Consider the following 9,887-nt stretch of genomic DNA (forward strand, 5'->3'; position numbering starts at 1 on the left):
TAAGCTGTGTACACCTTGCATTTCTTTGATGAAGAGGGGGAAAGTAATTAAATGATTGGTCAGAGGATTTGCAGAACAGGCCAAGAAAGTGACATTACTGTTTTAAGAGTCCCTCAATATAGCAAGAGTAGAAGCAGAGTGACTTTAGAATGACAAAAGAAGAGGAATTTTGAAAATTATTGTTTTGTAAGTTTAGGCTTTTTCACGTGTGCATTACTCATAATGGGCATTGCTAAGCACAGCTATGCCTGTTTTTATTTTAGTCCCTTTAACATGATTTAATGTGAATAAAATCAGAATTTGTCTAAATAAAAAAGAAGTTAAAGTGGGGTATAAATAGAAGCTATCATTAATTGCAACAAATAAGGTTTAAGAAAGCAGGAAGCAATCTTCAGTTTGTTCGTTAGCAGTATTTTAGTCAACTAGGTATATTTCTAGGTGCTGGGAGGTGACGATGAGCAAACCATAGACAAGTCCCCTCACTGAAGGTAAACTAATGAGAGATGACTTTAATCAGGTCATCATAAAGATAAATGTAAAATGTGAAATGTAATAATTGAACTAGAAAAGAATAATATGATCTTGTGAGAGCATTTGACACATGAAGGAGCTGAGAAAGGATTGGATTTGGGGGAAAAACAGGATTTCCAATCAGAGGAAACCAAGTCCTGTTACTGTGCATCATCTCTAGAAAAGGCATGTTCAGGATGAAGTATTAAAGAATTAATTTCCAGGGTGCCTGGGTGGCTCAGTTAAGCATCTCACTTGATTTCAGCTCAGGCCATGATCTTGTGGGTTTGAGCCCCCTGTTGGGCTGTGTGCTGACACCAGGGAGCCTGCTTGGGATTCTCTCTCCCTCTCTCTCTCTGCCTCTCCTCCCCTCATGTGCTCTTGCTCTCTCTTACTCTCTCAAAATAAACTTAAAAAAAAAAAAAAAGGAATCTCCTTATTGCACTTGAAGGTTTCCCTGATCAAACATGCAATTATCTTTCTTAGGCACTAGAATCCCACATGGCTGTTTAATAAGAAACCAAGAGCCAGCATAAGGGAAATGAGTATATATAAATCCAGTTCAGGGATTCCAGGACTGCCAGGGATATAGTTAAGGCCTGGGAAGTATTTTATTTCATTCCCTCTCCAATACAACTGGCATAGCTGTTGTATCAAGGATAATTTAAACAGCACTGCATGACCTGGCCCCTTCCTGCCTGTCTGGACTATCCCTCTGGTTCTGAATCCTGTCTTTCAGATACTCAGCATTGCTTGCTATTTCTAATTCTCTGCTGAAAACCCTTCTCCTAATTTCTCAAGCAGAACATCTTTATGTCTAAGACACTTTGAACATGCCCAATTATAGTACTTAGCTCATTGCATTAGATTTATTTGTATTTCATGCCCAGCGGTAAGGACCACCAACAAAAAACAGCCAGGAACAGAATTGTAAAAAAAAAAAAGTAATAATAATAATAAGTTAAGTTTATTGAACTTGCTACAGCAAAGGAATTCACCAGAGGACCTGTGAGGCTTCTTAAAAGGGGAGAGTTATGGAAGCATCCATGTGAGGGTTAGGGCTGGTATTAGTAACAGATAGTCTTGGCAGAGATGGGTCAAAATTTATAAACTAGGAGAGTCATTGGAGGAGTCAGTGGTCTTATCTGGAACACATGAGTCCATGTGGAGTCCATGTGGAGTTATTGGGAGGTCAGCTTGTCTTGGAGCAAATGGTCTGAATGAGCTAAATTAGTTAAATGGTCTGAATTTAATGCTTGTTTTTGAGTGGGCAGCACAGTTTAGTACCGTTTTTCTGTTTGCAAGTCATGGTGAGGTCCACATTGCTGTTTGTGGCTTCAGTTCTCCCCCCAGGCTCCAGCCTAGCTGCCACCCAGTTATCAGCAGGGAGATGGGACCCCTATAATTGGTTAGACCAAGTTTCTCAACTTCAGCACCACTGACATTTTGGGCCAGATAATTCTTTGTTGGGGGTGGCAGGGAGAAGCTCTCCTGTGCATTGCAGGATGTTTTGCAGCATGCCTGGCCTCCACCCACCAGATGCCAATAGCATCCCACCTAGTGATGCTAATCAGTAATGTCTCCAGACATTTCCAAGTGTCCCCTGGGAGACAAAATAGCCCCTGGTTGAGAACCACTGGGTTAGACCAACCAGAAGCCACCCTCTTTGCACCCTGAGACTGGGGATGAGGCCCACTTCCATTGTAACTTTGGCCCACATGGAGGGCAATTGATTTCAATAAATCAGGGTTCTGCCAGCATGGAAGGAGAGGCAGTGATGCTGGGCAAGCAGCCAATTGTATGCCTCACAGCTTAAACTAGAAATACTCCCTATTTCCAGTCCAGTGCTTTTTCCGAATCCCATACTGTTTCCATTTCTTTCACAGATATCTGCTGAGAGCCTTCCAGGTGCTCAGCCAAGTGCTGTGACAAAACGAAGGTGAAATAAGGTGAGCCAACATGCAGACATGTTATAATCTCAGAGGGGAGATAAGCCTAATAACCAATATAAAACAGTGTCATGGAAGAACTGCATGATGCCTTGGGGGCCACAAGGAACAAGTGCCATCAGGTAGCAATGCCCAGAGAAGGTTTCATGGAGGAGGCGATGTGTGAACCAGGCCTTGGATAAGTAACATTATAATGGGTAGGTTGAGGGGATGGAAGAGGACAAGAAACAGGCCAAAAGTATGGAGTGCCCATGGATTGGTCAATAAGGGGATGACAATCAGGGCAGACTTCAAGGTTATGAGTAATCAAGGAAGACAAACCATCTCAAAGGGGTAAAGAAGAGCAGCAATAGACAGAGCCCTTCTCCCTGCCCTGAATCCAGGGGAGAGAAAGAATGGCCTGCCCTAAACAGGGCTTCAAGCTAACTTGTATTGTGATAGGAAGCTCTGGTGTCAGCTCGGGCAGGAAAGTGTAAAGTGTAAAGTTAGAGAATGTAGAATAACTTGTTCACTGTAGAAAAAGCATCTTAGAGATCATGCAGGTGCCAGGCACAGACATCCACAAAAGCCCACGTAAGATGAGGGAGGGATCTATTGGAAGGATATGGGGATATCTCACAGAATACCATCACAGAAAGTACAGCCAAACCTCACAGGGAATGGAACAAGGGCCTGGAAAAACAGGAACAATGTTCCTCTCATCTTCCCTGGGGCCTCGCCACATTTTGTCTCTTGGTCCCTGCATGTTTCTGGGGCAAGCCCTGTTATTTGACTGCCTCCCTTCTTTTTCCTGCCCTCTACTACAGCTGGATACATTGTTACTTTTCCAGCTCTTAAAGCTAAGGTGGTCCTAGGCTAGATTCTGAACTTGAGATAAAGAAATCTAGGGTTTCTTTTGACCTCTAGGAAAAGTTTTTGCTTTTCTGATAAAAGGGAGAGATAGGCCTTGCCCTTTCTTCTGCTCTGAACCCCAGAGTTGTGCTTAGAGTGACAGTAGTGTCTTGTGACCATGGGAAAACACCTTGAGGTCTAAACGACAGTCTGAGAACAGAAAACCTAGGCTGCTCGCCTCTGCCAGCAACCACCTACACCTGGGCTTTCAGATTACATGAGGAAAACAACCCCTCATGCATGTGAGCAGTTTGTGCTTGCACCTGAATGCGTTCCATCTGACACACATTCTCTGCAAGGACATGTCCATGGCAGAAAACTATTGCCTCAAGCCCAGTTCTCCATGACTTCCCATTTCAGGAATCCCACCAACTAACTACAGTCTCTTTGTCCCAAGTCCAGATTCCTGAATTGAGACTCTAATGTTCCCAACTTTGGTGAGGTGCCCAAGCCTGGTGCTGTGTTAGAGGACAAAATCCCACGTTCCACTGAACGTTCAGGAGGAACGAGAGAGGGAACTAGGCGGCAGGACTGTACGTGAGCAGGACAGGACAGCACATTGAGTGATGTCTGCTCCAATGAGAAGCAGGTAGGGGAAGAGGTAAGGATTATAAATAACTTGACTGGAGAAAACTCCCTTAATTACACTAATCTAATCTAATTACACTAATTAATCTAATCTTCCTCATTAGAGGAAGATTCTTCACTGGGTTATTTGTTTTTCGGGTGTGGAGTTTGATGAGCTCTTTATAGATTTTGGATACTAGCCCTTTGTCCGATGTGTCATTTGCAAATATCTTTTCCCATTCCGTTGGTTGCCTTTTAGTTTTGTTGGTTGTTTCCTTTGCTGTGCAGAAGCTTTTTATCTTCATAAGGTCCCAGTAATTCACTTTTGCTTTTAATTCCCTTGCCTTTGGGGATGTGTCGAGTAAGAGATTGCTACGGCTGAGGTCAGAGAGGTCTTTTCCTGCTTTCTCCTCTAAGGTTTTGATGGTTTCCTGTCTCACATTCAGGTCCTTTATCCATTTTGAGTTTATTTTTGTGAATGGTGTGAGAAAGTGGTCTAGTTTCAACCTTCTGCATGTTGCTGTCCAGCTCTCCCAGCACCATTTGTTAAAGAGACTGTCTTTTTTCCATTGGATGTTCTTTCCTGCTTTGTCAAAGATGAGTTGGCCATACGTTTGTGGGTCTAGTTCTGGGGTTTCTATTCTATTCCATTGGTCTATGTGTCTGTTTTTATGCCAATACCATGCTGTCTTGATGATGACAGCTTTGTAGTAGAGGCTAAAGTCTGGGATTGTGATGCCTCCTGCTTTGGTCTTCTTCTTCAAAATGACTTTGGCTATTCGGGGCCTTTTGTGGTTCCATATGAATTTTAGGATTGCTTGTTCTAGTTTCGAGAAGAATGCTGGTGCAATTTTGATTGGGATTGCATTGAATGTGTAGATAGCTTTGGGTAGTATTGACATTTTGACAATATTTATTCTTCCAATCCATGAGCATGGAATGTCTTTCCATTTCTTTATATCTTCTTCAATTACCTGCATAAGCTTTCTATAGTTTTCAGCATACAGATCTTTTACATCTTTGGTTAGATTTATTCCTAGGTATTTTATGCTTCTTGGTGCAATTGTGAATGGGATCAGTTTCTTCATTTGTCTTTCTGTTGCTTCATTGTTAGTGTATAAGAATGCAACTGATTTCTGCACATTGATTTTGTATCCTGCAACTTTGCTGAATTCATGTATCAGTTCTAGCAGACTTTTGGTGGAGTCTATCGGATTTTCCATGTATAATATCATGTCATCTGCAAAAAGCGAAAGCTTGACTTCATCTTTGCCAATTTTGATGCCTTTGATTTCCTTTTGTTGTCTGATTGCTGATGCTAGAACTTCCAGCACTATATTAAACAACAGCGGTGACAGTGGGCTCATTAGAGGAAGATTCTTAAGGTCGACCCAGACTTGATAGGAAATGGTGCTCAGTAGGAAAGACATTCACCAGTGTCTGCATGGACATGGACATTCATTGTTATTATTTCTGTTGACAAGTAGCTCATCTGTCCCATTGTTCTTTGGGAATCTTAACACTGACATTTCCTTTTTGGCACAGGTCACTTGTTAATCACGTTTCATTACACCCAGAAATCATTTCTTGAAAGCAACTAATTATTTCCCTTAGGCAATTTTTACTCTGCCTTTTTGAGCAAACATATGCATACTTGTAAGTGTATGGCTCCTGGGTGACTCAGTCGGTTAAGCATCCAACTCTTGGTTTCATCTCAAGTCATGATCTTAAGACCTGTGTCAAGCTCCACATGAGCCTGCTTGGGGACTCTGTCTGAGCCCCTCCCGACTCATGCTTGCTCTTTCTCAAAATAAATAAACTTTAAAAATATTCAAATAAAAGAGTTAAATGTTTCCTTGACTCTCAAGAATAAAGAGATCTATGATTGGCGGAGATGACGTCCTTCTTTGGGAAAGAAATCAGCCCAAAATATGTCTGTGCATCCAGAAGGCTGCTTGGCAGAAGTTTGGGTCTGCAAGAGCAAGGAGACTAGACAGAGTTACCCAGTTGGTGGCTCTTACTAAGAAAATCCCACCCTGCAGGCGCCTGGGTGGCTCAGTCAGTTAAGCGTTCAACTTGGGCGCAGGTCATGATCTTGCGGTTCGTGGGTTCAAGCCCTGTGTTGGGTTCTGTTCTGACTACTAACAGCTCAGAGCCTGGAGCCTGCCTTGGATTCTGTGTCTCCCTCTCTCTCTGCCCCTCTCCCACTCGCACTCTGTCTCTTTCTCTCTCTCAAAAATAAATAAACGTTAGAAAATCCCACCCTATTTGCAAGAGAAGTTGGCAGGCCAACTATTCCAACAGGTTTTCTAAACTCCTTGGTACTTAGCAGTTTGTTAATGTTCTAGGACAGGCAGCCATAGCTTTCTTCCCTTTTCTCTTTCTCAGTTTATTTAGAGTCGGATTTTTGCCTCTGGCTTGTCACCTCTTTGGCCATGGTTGGTACCCTATCGTGCAGATGTCAGGGGCACTAATCAGCTCCTGTGCTATTTGGAATAAAGGCTGGTGCAGGCAGGAATTCAGCTTCACGTTTAGCAAAGGCCATAGTGATGGAACCCTCAAAGTGGTACTCTTGGAGGGTCACAGTTTGCCTCTGGCATGACTGGCTGGGAACAAGTTTGGTGGTGTCCCCTACTTTCCCCATATCCTTATGATAAGGAGAAGAGGAATCCCAGCAACCAAGCAAAAGAGTGTTGAAATAGAGACTTCTTTTTTTTTTTCTTCCCACTCTTTTCCCTCCAGAGAGCAGGGTGAGAACAAAATGATTCCCATCTCCAATACTTGTAAACCAAGACAGCCGGCAGGAGGGGTTTTTTTTGTCCCATAGGCAGCCACACGGTTTGGTCAAAACAGGCTGTGTTCTTCACAGGCCTGTGCCATTCTTTCACAGTGGCACCTTCCCCTCATTCCACCAGAAAATTCCAGAGTGTGTGTCTTCACTCTGCAAGACAAAGAGCCATTCTTGACACATACCAGCTACCAGCTAGGCAAGTGTCATGTCTATTCATTCAACAGATACTAAGCACTTGCCATGTCATGTGTTAGGCAGTACTCTAGGCACTGGTAATTTACAGGTGGATCCTGCCCTCAGGGAGCTTACCTTCAAGAGAGGAAGGAGACTGTAGATGCACGTACACTGCACAGTGGGTAAGAGGGCAGGGAGTGGGGGTTACTGTTTGTGTGGGGGTGGTAGATGGAAGCAGTTGACACTAAACTGTGAATAAAGTCCACTAACTGAATGTGAGTGGGAGGATCGGGGTCTTGGTGTTTGGGTATTATTTGCATTGTTTATCAGGGTGTGGCTGCAAACATAGGCTGTGAACACGTTTGCTTTCATTCCCGTAAGTGTCACCAAGCTCCTAAAGTCCTTGCAGGGAAGTGAGCCCTGAACACAGGGCATTTACAAATTCACTGAGAAAAAGGATTCCTGAACTTACCCACTGATTTTAAGTAGTTACACTTTCTCAAGGGCATTTTCTTGTTCTACTCTTTGCCCAGGGTCCACACACCAGAGACAACACCAAGCAGATGACTGCTTCTTCTTCCCCTTTCTGCCCCATAGTACTGCTCTCTCAGCTTGCTTCCCCTTAAATCACCTGTGCCAGGAGGACCATCCTAGTAGTCAGATGCCATAATCAGAGTGTGTGGCCTTCACAGTGTCAACAGCTGGACTCAAAGGCATAAAATGAAGGTAAAAATAAAGCTGATTCTAGGCAGCAGTGGCTCAGTGCCTCAGTGGGTCCCCAGTGAATTATTTTGCCCCAGAGTGCTGAGCTTCAAGACAGTGGTTCTCAACTTTGGCTGCACATTAGAACCATCTGGGAAGCTTTAAAATATGGTGATGCCTGCATTGGTTGAGCATCCCACTCAACCAATTGATTTTGGCTCAGGTCATGATCCCAGGGTCGTGGGATCGAGGCCTGCATTGGGCTCCACACTGAACATGGAGCCTGCTTAGGATTCTCTCTCTCTCTCTCTCTCTCTCTCTCTCTCTCTCTCTCTCTCTCTCTCTCTCTCTCTCCCTCCCCCTCTCTCTCCCCCTCTCTCCCTCTCTCTCCCCTCTCTCCCCCTCTCTCCCCCTCTCTCCCTCTGCCCCTCTCCCACACTTGCACTCGCTCTCTAAAATAAAAAGTTAAAAAAACTCCAATACTTGTGCCCCACCCCAGAAGTTATGATTCAATTGGTCTAGGGTGTGGCTTGGGCATGGGGAGTTTTGAAAGCTCTCTAGGTACTTTTAAAAGTCAAGTTGAGCATCACTGCTTAGAGAGGAAATAAGAAATAGAGAAATATGTATAGTATTCCATTTTAGGGAGGTAGAGGGGACAGGGGTCTGAGTCCAGTGTCCCTATGATTAAGAGACAAAAAGAATCACCCCTTTTACCAATCTGCATTCAGATCCTGAAGAACTGCCTGCCTGCAGGAACATCTGAGAGGCAGCTCTGGGCTGAAAGAGGCTGCAGGGATTTGGCAAAACCCTGACAAAACACCCCTCCTCTTGTCTGGGACCCTGAGGGGCTGTGATTTATTGGTGGGAACACAGACTGTGGTCAGGAATGGGAGGACAGAGGCTCTGACATGCTGGCAGTGTTTCCTATCGTGACCTCAGTGGAAGTTACCTGGGTTTTGTTTCATGTCAGTTTGTTAAGCTGTACATGTTTTATACACCCTTCTATATATGTTATGTTTCATCCAAAAAAATTATTTAAAAAATAAAGCTATTGCCTAGGGGTGCCTGGGTGGCTCACTTGGTTAAGCATCTGACTCTTGATTTCGGCTCAGGTCATGATCTCATGGTTCATGAGATTGAGCCCCCGCACTGGGCTGACTATGCAGAGCCTGCTGGGGATTCTCTCCCTGCCCCATCCCCCAACTGTCTCCCTCTCTCTCAACAAGTAAACAAACAAACATGTTTTTTTAAAAAAGCTATTGCCTAGTTTGAAAGCTCTCTTTCTGCAGGTCACTTTCTTAAATGGAAACAGAAATACATTAAGTGTTGGGATTATTCAGTGGTCTCTGAAAGCTGGTCACTAGGGCATAGTTGACTATGCAGAATTATTAAAAGTCCAGATTCCCCAACCCCTGCCTCCTGAGATTCAGGCTTAACAATTCTGAGACAGGAATCTGTGTTGTCATCAAGCAGGCATCCAGGTGAGCCTGGTACCAGTCCCTGGAAACTTTCCCCGGGGACCACCGCATGCTCTACAGCCAGCAGCCCATCATGAACACAGACCCAAGTGGGGACCTGACTTTGAAAGCCCTCTGGACCCAAGAATCCACAACTTGGAGTAGCAATCAGCATGCAGCTGGCTTAGATCCACTTTTGAGAGAAAAGTGAATTTATTTTTATCAGTGTCTTAATTACTTGAACTCAAAAAAGCAAAAATGTCCATCCAACCCAACAGTTTAGAAAAATGTTAACACAAGAAGTTGCTTCCAAAACATATAATGGAAGAGAATTTCATCAAATGTCTTTCTTGTGCCTGGAGTATGAAAGTTATACAAAATATTTTCACATGACCAAATCATAAAAGCTACTTCTGAATCTAAGTCCCATACAGAGACAAATCTTAAAGGTTATATTAAGTAGTAACTGCAACCCTCTAGGGAAATGTTTTAGGAAAAAGGGAATGACTAGAAAAGTCATGGTCTGAAAATTATTGTATGGCATTTTATCACTGGCTACTACCTATCTCTACAGCTGTTGACTGATTGATAACACACCATATGAGTAATTTCCAGCTTTTTAAGCTTTGGGGTGAAGATAGCCTTTTGCCAGGTCTTATTTATTTATATTACATTGGTCCTTCTATTTGTGTACATTTCTCACCTACACTACATAAGATTCACCACATAAGATTCTCTGCACACTCTGTATTCGTGGACCATATTCACAAAAAAACCCAAATTTGTAGGTTGGCAGTTATCTGACTCTGTTCAGGCTGCTATAACAAAACACCATAGACTGGAGGG

Source organism: Panthera uncia, assembly GCF_023721935.1.
Source record: "Panthera uncia isolate 11264 chromosome A3 unlocalized genomic scaffold, Puncia_PCG_1.0 HiC_scaffold_11, whole genome shotgun sequence".
NCBI lineage: Eukaryota > Metazoa > Chordata > Mammalia > Carnivora > Felidae > Panthera > Panthera uncia.